Source organism: Saccoglossus kowalevskii, chromosome 16 (assembly GCF_978046115.1).
Source record: "Saccoglossus kowalevskii chromosome 16, keSacKowa6.1, whole genome shotgun sequence".
Classification (NCBI taxonomy): domain Eukaryota; kingdom Metazoa; phylum Hemichordata; class Enteropneusta; family Harrimaniidae; genus Saccoglossus; species Saccoglossus kowalevskii.
Window position 1 is genome coordinate 24,549,366 of NC_140656.1, and position 11,761 is coordinate 24,561,126.

Consider the following 11,761-nt stretch of genomic DNA (forward strand, 5'->3'; position numbering starts at 1 on the left):
ACATTTCAAGCTGAACCCTTTGAGCACCAAATTATTTTTTCTGCTTAGATTTGGGTAAATTTGTTATTCATTGAAGCCAAGAAATATTCTCTCATTCAAGATTATGTTAATGCATATAATATATATAACATTAATATTTGTCTTTTATGTTTTTTTGTTTGACGTGCTGTAATTTAAAAAAGAAAAGAAAAACATTTGATGTTCTAAAGTTATTTCTAACATGACGTTTCCACTATTCTGATAACAAGATGCCCATGGTGTAATCAACATATAGAAAGGGATGTGAACATTCTCACTTAGAATGATATATTGAAGATAATATTTGGTAATCGTAGTCCTAAATAACTATTAAAAATAGCTTTATTTATTTATTTATTTATTTATTTATAAACTCACTTAGAATGGATGTTTTCAACGCAGGGAACTGCCGGGAACTTTATGTCTTTACGTTTGATTTGTAGTGAATAAACATTGATTATAGGACAGTTTCAGAATCCACAGGGTTGTGATTTTCCGCTTCCATCGATTTGGTCAGTATATTTTTGCAAGACTACTGATATATGGAGAATGGCTTCTTGGTACTACTGTAATTATTGTACACTAACATAATGTAACTACAAACGGAAAATAATGTGGTCGTTTTGGGTTTGATGACAATCTCTTGATGCAAAAACACTTGAAAAACCTCATGTACATTTGGTATTACCATCTCTTATGGTAGGTAACTGGTGTACGTCATTTATAGTGTTCGTGAGAACGAAGTCTAAATTGGGAACTTATGGATTGAACTGTGTATGTGTGTTTGTGTGCTCATACATCGCTCATGATGATCAGATACGAATGGCAGTTATTTTATTGTTAACAATTCAGCAACATCTTCTTTTAAAGTGCCTGACGCATTTCAATGTTGTTTCCTATTGAACCATCAGTTCAAGACGTATGACTTTACTTGTGTTCCACGATTTGAGTACCCATTGTTGATTTTATTTTAAAATCCCGTGCGGGGAGCACACAATGGAAGTCTTTGCAGTGTATGAGTGCGTGAATGTGTGTATGTCTGTCTGTTCCACTGATATCTCAGGAACAAATTATCAGATTTAATGAAATTTGGTACATAGATGCTCTGGGACAACGCTCGGACATGATTAGTTTTTTTCTTGAATTCCGTGATTACTAGTTACCTGATATACATAGTGATTAGCTAAATTGTAGGCATTTTCACTTGTTTCTCAACAGATTTCAATGTAACGTGATACATAGATGCCTGTGACGTGATTAGTTTTTGATTGAAATACTAATGACTAATTTGCATATTGATTAGCCAATGTTTTTTTTCATCATTATCTCAACCACTCAGATTCAATGAAACTCAATGTGTAGATGCCTTGGAATAAGCCACATACAAGTTCAGTTTATGAAGTTCACAAATTTGAATATTACAATGTGTTTTCTTTCATTTACTAAGCAGTAGTAAAATAGTGCACAAATTTGAATATTACAATGTGTTTTCTTTTATTTACTCAGCAGTAGTAAAATAATGCACAAATTTGAATATTACAATGTTTTTTTCATTTATTTACTAGGCAGTAGTAAAATAATGCACACATTTAAATATTACAATGTGTTTCCTTTTATTTACTAAGCAGTAGTAAAATAAATGCACAAATTTGAATATTACAATGTTTTTTTTCATTTATTTACTAGGCAGTAGTAAAATAATGCACAAATTTAAATATTACAATGTGTTTTCTTTAATTTACTAAGCAGTAGTAAAATAATGCTCACATTTGAATATTACAATGTGTTTTATTTTATTTGCCAAGAAGTAGTAAAATAATTTACAAATTTGAATATTACAATGTGTTTCTTTTTATTTAATCACCAGTAGTAAAACAATGCATGCATTTGAATATTACAATGTGTTTACTTTTATTTGCTAAGAAGTAGGAAAATAATGCACACATTTGAATATTACAATGTGTTTTCTTTTATTTACTCGGCAGTAGTAAAATAATGCACACATTTGAATATTACAGTGTGTTTTCCTTTATTTGCTAAGTAGTAGTAAAATAATGCACATATTTGAATATTACAATGTGTTTTCCTTTATTTGCTAAGTAGTAAAATAATGCACACATTTGAATATTACAATGTGTTTTCTTTTATTTACTCAGCAGTAGTAAAATAATGCACACATTTGAATATTACAGTGTGTTTTCCTTTATTTGCTAAGAAGTAGTAAAATAATGCATACATTTGAATAATACAATGTGTTTTATTTTATTTGCTAAGAAGTAGTAAAATAATGCACACATTTGAATATTACAATGTGTTTTCTTTTATTTGCTAAGAAGTAGTAAAATAATGCATACATTTGAATATTACAATGTGTTTTATTTTATTTGCTAAGAAGTAGTAAAATAATGCACACATTTGAATATTACAATGTGTTTTCTTTTATTTGCTAAGAAGTAGTAAAATAATGCACACATTTGAATATTACAATGTGTTTTCTTTTATTTACTCGGCAGTAGTAAAATAATGCACACATTTGAATATTACAGTGTGTTTTCCTTTATTTGCTAAGTAGTAGTAAAATAATGCACACACTTGAATATTACAGTGTGTTTTCCTTTATTTGCTAAGTAGTAAAATAATGCACACATTTGAATATTACAATGTGTTTTCTTTTATTTACTCAGCAGTAGTAAAATAATGCACACATTTGAATATTACAGTGTGTTTTCCTTTATTTGCTAAGAAGTAGTAAAATAATGCATACATTTGAATATTACAATGTGTTTTATTTTATTTACTAAGAAGTAGTAAAATAATGCACACATTTGAATATTACAATGTGTTTTCCTTTATTTGCTAAGAAGTAGTAAAATAATGCATACATTTGAATATTACAATGTGTTTTATTTTATTTGCTAAGAAGTAGTAAAATAATGCACACATTTGAATATTACAATGTGTTTTCTTTTATTTGCTAAGAAGTAGTAAAATAATGCACACATTTGAATATTACAATGTGTTTTCTTTTATTTACTCGGCAGTAGTAAAATAATGCACACATTTGAATATTACAGTGTGTTTTCCTTTATTTGCTAAGTAGTAGTAAAATAATGCACATATTTGAATATTACAATGTGTTTTCCTTTATTTGCTAAGTAGTAAAATAATGCACACATTTGAATATTACAATGTGTTTTCTTTTATTTACTCAGCAGTAGTAAAATAATGCACACATTTGAATATTACAGTGTGTTTTCTTTTATTTGCTAAGAAGTAGTAAAATAATGCATACATTTGAATAATACAATGTGTTTTATTTTATTTGCTAAGAAGTAGTAAAATAATGCACACATTTGAATATTACAATGTGTTTTCTTTTATTTGCTAAGAAGTAGTAAAATAATGCATACATTTGAATATTACAATGTGTTTTATTTTATTTGCTAAGAAGTAGTAAAATAATGCACACATTTGAATATTACAGTGTGTTTTATTTTATTTGCTAAGAAGTAGTAAAATAATGCACACATTTGAATATTACAATGTGTTTTCTTTTATTTGCTAAGAAGTAGTAAAATAATGCACACATTTGAATATTACAATGTGTTTTCTTTTATTTACTCGGCAGTAGTAAAATAATGCACACATTTGAATATTACAGTGTGTTTTCCTTTATTTGCTAAGCAGCAGTAAAATAACACATTTGAATATTAAAATGTAAAAACAAAGTAAGTAAAGTGGTTTGAACAAATAAAAATCACAGAGACATACGATCAATGCGCCTTTTACATCAGTCGCAGCTAAGTTGACAGGTATAAACTTGAACACCAGTCATGGTCCTTTCATAGGTGTGTGTTATGCAAGATCGACAGTTATAGCCACATAAGCTACAGTCTGTGCCGTATGTATGAGTACGATCAGAGGCTATTATCTTTCTGGCGAATCCCAGACACTGGCCACACTATGATAAGAAAAAGAAACACATTACTTAAAACACCTCAGTCGGTATAAAATGCCATATCCAACGTATCCGGTATACAGCACGAGGTAACTATAACATATAACATATATATGCTGCATGTTGATTGCTGAGATTTGATATTTTAGAATTATTTTAGGATAATTAGGCAGACGACTAATAGTGGTACAAGCATAAGTACTAGTCACGCATACTAGTAATATCTTGGAAAAGGTCTTTGTGTGTATATTTCAAAAACAATTTGGAGGATCAACTGTTTATAATTTTAATGTTTTTGCAGACTTGTGTTTAATTATTCTATTGGTAACCTTAAACGTCTAGAACTAAATATCAATTAATCAGTATTCTGGTAAAAGTACAGAGCAATCAACTCGCCTCTACTTACGAATTTGTTTGCCTGATCTTATCTAAATTTGTTCAAAATTAATAATTGGTAATATTAATTGACTAATTATAACATTTTAAAATTAAATTACATTGAATTGGCAACATTTTCGTCCACAGTTCAGGTAGCTTATTATAGTGCACGTTGGTAATTGTTGTGCCTCGTATCTCTGGGTGAGAATACCGGCAAAATGTGCTAGGTCAATACTAATGTTACTGTAACATTATTTATATAATACTGTTACATTATTCTGCAATTATTTAATTATTTCGACATTAATATTAAATTATTATGTCTTAGTTTGCTTGTTTGTTTTTCTTTCAACATTATTATAATATTATTCCGGATTTATTTGCTTATTTGAACAATATTTGGTGATTTAGTATATTCGCTGAAAATAAAATTATGTATCTATATGATATGATCGATTATGTATAGGTCTAACCCAATTTCCAAGAATATTGTATACGAAATGTCGCCAGGTTGCAGACGCTCTTGATATGAGTGCATACAACTGATACAAGTATGACATGCCATGTGGATTTGCTAAGCAAATGGAAATAATAAGTGATCCATGGTTTTGATATGTATTTTGTCTTCTTTGAAAAGCTTTACAATAGTATACTGTAAAACATGTTGAAAAAGCAACATACTATTTTAGCGAATTGTGGTAAAATGACGTAATAGCGAAATGTTGATTTAGCGAATTTATCTTTCTCTTGTCGCTCCAGATTATTAAGTTTCCTGTGTTGTTTACAAAGTGTGTGTGTGTGTGGAGAAAAAGACGTTGTTTGGCCGCCATTTTGAATTTATAATGAAGTCAATAGCGACATCTTAAATTAGCGAATTAGTTCTCTCGCTAAATTCGCTAAAAAGACGTGCTCGTGAAAGACATGTTTTACAGTATACAATAAATACAAACTCATCATGTATATGTGGTAATTGCTTATGTGTTTAAAGCATACCCTAATAAAACATATCCTATTAACCTACCTGAAATTGTTAATAAGTTGACACAATGTATATATAAAGTATATCATGGCATCATGTTAGTTTGTCATTTTCTTTTTGAAATCCTAAAACATATTAATTATATATAGTATAATTAATATTAATATACTGATATTGTGTAACCGTTATTTAAGGGAAAGTCAAGGCTAACAACTTAATACTTCCAGATAAAGGAGTTAGGCAAAATGTAAGAACATGCAATATACAGTTTTTTTATCGCTTTTCATTCTCTAGATATTCATCATTTCATCAGTATTATGACAACCATCTTGTAAATTGCATTCTCCTACATTTGTGGAGCTTTTTCTTGAGGGGTCATTATGTTGTTTGGATTGACTTTTCCGTTAACACGTGTGTTCTATTGTTCTTCGAGAAGGCAGCGAAAAATGCAAATGAACAATTATTTCTAATGCAACTAAACCACAATGAGTGAGTACTTGTAACCTTCAATTACATTGTCTAGTTTATACAAATTACGTCGTCATTACAATTTGCGCCATTACAGATGATAATGGTTTAGGAAATTTCATGATTTGGTATGGCCGTGAAAGTTGACTTTTGGTCAGCTCCTTTATTAAATCAATGAAGCAATATGAGATGACCAAAACTACAATATAAAAACAGAATAGGTTACTGTTTTACACTAAGCAATAGTAACACCTAGATAATAACAATACCTAACAATATAACTAATCAGGGCATCGACAATTAATCAAAATCCATGACTAATAAACCCAATTACCGAATTGTACTTACTGATGGTTGCGGGGGCGGTGATCGTCTTCGTCGTCGACGTCCCCATAAGCTTTGAGAGTCTTCAACAAACATCAGAGTTATTATTAATACAATGAAGAATAGGGTTAACGTTTTCATCTTGTGTAGTTCTTAGTGAAACACAAAAAAGAATTATGTTATTTATTTTTGCAGTGTCAGTCAACTTAAATATTGTGACGTAAAATATGAGAGAGGCCGTTGTGGAGCTCATCTTTAATAGAGGTCTAATAATAGATGTATCTTGGTAGCGTGCTTATTATTGCGACATACTAATATGCCACAGGGGGAGACAGGATGTAGGCATCTCAAATTATGCTGACATCACAATCCAGGATTATGGGGGGGGGGGACAGAATTGTAATTGCATATTATAGCCTATGACATCGGGATTGGGATGGGTTTGGGATTGTGTACAAATCCTTTGCAATCTTAGCCTTTACTGGGTTGGTGTGGCTTGTTGGCTTATGTACATATTTGGTAGCGTCGCTTACGTGTGGACTTCTAATACAAACACAACGTTCAGCACCATCAATGAGGTTTGATTAACAAATATAGATGATGTTGAACGTTACCTTGCATAACACATATATTGCAATTGACCTCAGTGATGTCGCATGCGTTGTGGAATATGGAAACAGGGCCCGAAGCATGCGCTATTAACTTTACCGAGGTTTCCATATAAAATATTTACTGAACCACGCAAAGCCATATATATATAAAAGCTTTCCATCAATATATATATATATATATATATTGATGGAAAGCTTTTTCACGCTGAATGTGAAATCGACAAGATAGTGTGTGTACGGACGTGTACCGTCACGTGATCTCTGTGTAAACACAGAAAGCAATTTTTGGTAAAAAATAATTGCACCAATGAATAAACGATTTTAGTAGAGCATTTGCAACAACAAAACAGACGACGCTTACCGCTATTCGGCGTTGTTTGAGATATATATCTACATGATAGTTGGGGAAAAATAATTTTGCTATCTTGAAGAAACAATGCGATCTGGTTCTTTCTGGTATTCATTCAGAAATCGTAATTTCGAAACAAATAGGAAAATAGAAAAATCCCAGACCCGCTTGAGTGGGAACATATCGAAGTGTGTCTGTGCGAAAATTTAGTATAATGCGTCGACCGTAACTCGAGATGAATTGTCTGCAATTATTCATAAAAAGCATTTATTATGAAACGCCGGAATCACGTATATACAGTCTTGACCCCACTCTGTCTATTATGGTTATTTGAAGATCAAGGGCGCTTCACTTTATGTATTCAAAATGTATCCCTAAAAAGCCAATAGACTTTTGACTCAATCAATACTATGGATGTGGCAATTGTTGCTATAGACACTCCCACAAAAAAGTTCACCACGAAATAAATACATATTCTATGTGAGAGCTATCTCATTCATTATTTTATACTCTTGGAGGCATGTCTTTGTTGTGCCGATTGTGTTGCGCTTTGTTGTCAACGTCTCCAGCATTGGGAATCTTCAATAAACATGAAAGTTAATAATAATACAATTTATTCATAGATATATTCCAACGTTTTTAAAACTTTTTGAATGGAAGTTAGTAGCCTCCCCTCTCTGTGTTATGTGTCATACAAAAATTGAAACCATAAAGCACTTGTTTGTGGAATGCCACTGTGTACAGTCATGGTGGGAAAAAATGCAGCAAAATTGTATTTTAATTTCAAATACAGATTGTAATGTACAAAATATTATACTTGGCATCTATGAGGTGAAAAATATTATGTTGAATCATTTTATTTTATTGTTTAAAAAATACATATACAAATGTAGGGGAGAAGCTTGATTTAAATAGAGGCAAAATAGTATATCATTATCAGAAATGGAAGCCAGTTAGGATTTGGATTACCGGATAGCCACTCATTCAAGCCAGCAGTCAACATTGCTCAATTTTATTAATACCAAGGAAGCGAACAGGTTAAAATGTTATTTTGTAATTGTAAATAATTTCTTTTTGGCTATTGAATTAGTACAAACAAAACATGACAGCTGACTTTGAAGGGTACAATATAGAAAACACCACATTAGCCCATTATTGTTTTCGTTTCAGTTTTTTTGTTGTGTATGTATGCTTTTGTTACTGTATATTTTTATGTTGTGTGAAAAACAATCATACAAAAAAAAATAATAATAATACAATTACAGTGACTGACTCTTCTGCACTGTTCATGGTGCTTAAACATATTTCATTGTCTAATTAATTAAATATACGGCCACGTTTGCCTGATGGGACGAGATAAGAATGTAAAGTTGTTGGTGACATAGCTTTGTTGTCTTTTATCTTAAGGTATTAATTGAGAAAGGGATTATAACTAAGATACCTAGAATTGCATGTGTGTTGCACATCCCTGTTTTTCAAACTCTGTGCTAAAATCACACACAGTATAATGCAACAGGACGCATATTCGTGTAATGTAATTTTATCCTTGTGAATGCCATCGCCTAACACAGAATCACTACGCAGTATCTTAGATGTATTCACCTATATTTTAGCTCTTTAAAAATATATAATAAATAAACAGTTTTGACTGAGAAAATACGTGTGTGAACGATCGGGACCGAGTCGGCACGTACCGGAAAAAAAACTCGATCTCGGTCCCGATAGATCTCGGGACCAACTCTCGACACGTGCCGAGATTTTCTGTCTGAATGTTCGGCACGAACCGAAATCGCGCCCTCGGTGGTGAATTTAAAAGAACTTATTCTAAAGAATACTCGCATGACAGGACGATGGAGGGAAGTGCAGCTATGGTCGGATGCTGTAGTAAAGAATGTGAAATAAATGAAAACCGTCGTGAGCGACGCATATTTATATGCCGTTGCATCCGGTTTTCCATGGAATGCTACATCAACGTGAAAACATGTTTTTCGAATCTTTTTTGCCGTTCATGTGCACGATGATTCGTAATAAATACTATAACAGCAAATGGATATACTTTCAATATAGCAATTATTATTATTATTATTATTATTATTATTATTATTATTATTATTATTATTATTATTATTATCATCATATCATATGCATATCGTTTTCCACGTTTGGGTCACATAACAGATCAAAGAATGAGGGCGTGATATCGGTACGCATCTATTTTGATGTAGACCTTGTTGACTTTACTAATAAAGATATTTAGGCCGAATAATTAAAACATAGTAGCTAGTAACTATTTTCTGCTGTATCCGTGAAACTGTATTCTACGTTTGATTGTGTCTAAAATTCACTTGAACGAGTGCGTGCATGCATGTTGTCATAATGCAGCGGGTGCAAGAACCTGGTAGGCAATTACCGAGAAATTACTGACACTTGCCTAGCCGCTTCAGTTACCGTTATAGACGCAATAAAGTTAAATACCCGCATGTGTGACAGTTAATCAAAACAACGGATGAGGGTTTCAGATGGCTTCAACTATTACAACGTGTAAGCGTTCGTTCAAACATTTTTTAAACAATGTTTTATTTATTGTTGTTATAAGACACTTTATTATTTTATGCAAATGTATTAAATTTTATTTCGAACGTTTATATCCGACATTGCACTACCGTTGCTACCTGACGAGACTCTATTCTATAATGGTATCTTGAATATCACACATGGTTTTCCGACTAAAATCCCAATAATTTTATTGTATTGTATAATATTCTAATGTGCGTACATAATAGCCAAACTTCCTATAATGTGCTTACCCGCAGAGTCAGACCACTTTAACGCGACTTCCTTTACTATCGCGAAAGAATTTTCGTCCAAGATCCCTGTAATGATAGCGTGTTACCAAATACCCTATAAAGCGCTTTGTGCACGGGTGTTTAATACAAGTTTCCACGCTATAACTCTATACTGCTTGTCTGCGGGGTTCTCACACCAAAGTCGCTATCCTGCTATCGTGTTATATTATATCCTGTCGAGCATACATTGCGGTTCAATTTTCTGTAATGTCCTATCATGCACATGAATACTTACATTTAATACAAGGTGCAAGGTACGAGCATTTTAGCCCATGAAATTACTATCAATCACAAAGCTATGACGCTTATCCCAGTAGTAAGTATATTTCATTACAGCTGCATTAAATCATATACCCTAACGCTATCGTGCGTTTTTTTTTACATCTGTTAGCCATAGTTCAGTATTTATTACGTAAAAAATGTCAACAAATTCACTGCTCCTAATTGTTCAGACATTTAGGTGTGCAAGGGTTGGGTGTTTATCTAGCAATTTTAAATAGCCTCGCATTGTACTTCGCAAGTAAAAAATAATATCTATGACCTTTAACAGCCTACGCCAACGCAACCTTAAAAGAAAAAAAAACAATGTCGTTCATTTTGTACTGTATTTGACACATTGAAAGTACAGTTATGAAATTAACCGGATTTCAGACTAATCATACTACTTGTAACTGTAGACATTTGACGTTCAGCAATTGAGCCATAGCAGGGCGTGGTGGTCATGTACGGTGATCGTCACTGCGATCTCAGGCCCTACATATGACATATACAAATTCAACTCCTAAAAAATGAAATACCATGAGCCTGAAAGTGTTGTCGAGTCTACATGCAATAATATATTTTGAAGATGACTGCACAAATACAAGTACCAGACATTATTTATAGCTTGACCAAAACAATACGAGAGCAGTTACCGCATTTCACATGAACCAATCAAATACAAAATGAACGCTATCTGTACCTTCGCTGGTTGATGTATCCAGACATATAGTCCGATATTTTGCCAATAACCTCGTATTACCAGAAGAGAGGAAAAAAGAGTGCCCGCATACTATCGCTTGTTGGAATTGTAATATTGACAGATGCAAAAACTTCTACAAGCCAAACCTGAGCAAACATAAAATAATACTAGTAACCATGTCCATAGTAAGTGTTGTTCCACACGCAGGTGTATGAATGTTCACGAGAATTTTAAAGTGCGTAACTGTATCTCCAGACGTAAATACAAGGCTTCATTTAAGATGTATTAAGCCTGTATAACGTCAACTCGCACTACAAGACGTTACACTGCTGTACTTATATTGCCGTCTTGTATCATATATGTGTTACATGCACACGTACAATTTTACTACATACCTTAACACAGAATAAGACTCGATTCCCTGTCGTGCTAGGCGGTTTATTGACTAATTGCAATGAAGCGGATATACTTGTGACTTTGTACTGACGTTTTCATGAATATTAATGATGGCTCTGTACACTAAATCTACGGTAATTGGTCGATTTTACTTTCTTATCTTTTGTTGCCAAGTTTTAGTTCATACCACAGTGACGTTTTGGTGATTGTTCATTACGGAGAATTCACTCTGGTTTCCCAAAATTCCACTGTGACTTGGAGTGTCAAAGGTTACTTCCTTGTCTTTTGTCAGTTTGTCATTTTGTAAGTATAGTAAACAACTCCACCATTATGATAGTGAACCGATCCGTGAGATATTTGACTCACACCCGGATGTACTATGTCCTTATCCTTTGTAACCAAACCTTAGTTTACACCAAAGTGAAACCTTAATAATTTTTCATTTACTGAGAAGTTCAACCAAATATCACAGC

General features: G+C 32.4%; 1 long non-coding RNA gene across 1 annotated transcript; it reads right to left on the reverse strand.

Annotated features, from left to right (window-relative positions):
• Nucleotides 1-1,487: 1,487 nt before the first annotated feature.
• On the reverse strand, nt 1,488-11,462 carry LOC146733780 (uncharacterized). Its single transcript, XR_014926630.1, has 3 exons — nt 11,288-11,462; nt 6,150-6,277; nt 1,488-3,979 (listed from the first exon to the last, which is right to left on the reverse strand). It is a non-coding gene; the product is annotated as an uncharacterized LOC146733780 (long non-coding RNA).
• Nucleotides 11,463-11,761: the final 299 nt, after the last annotated feature.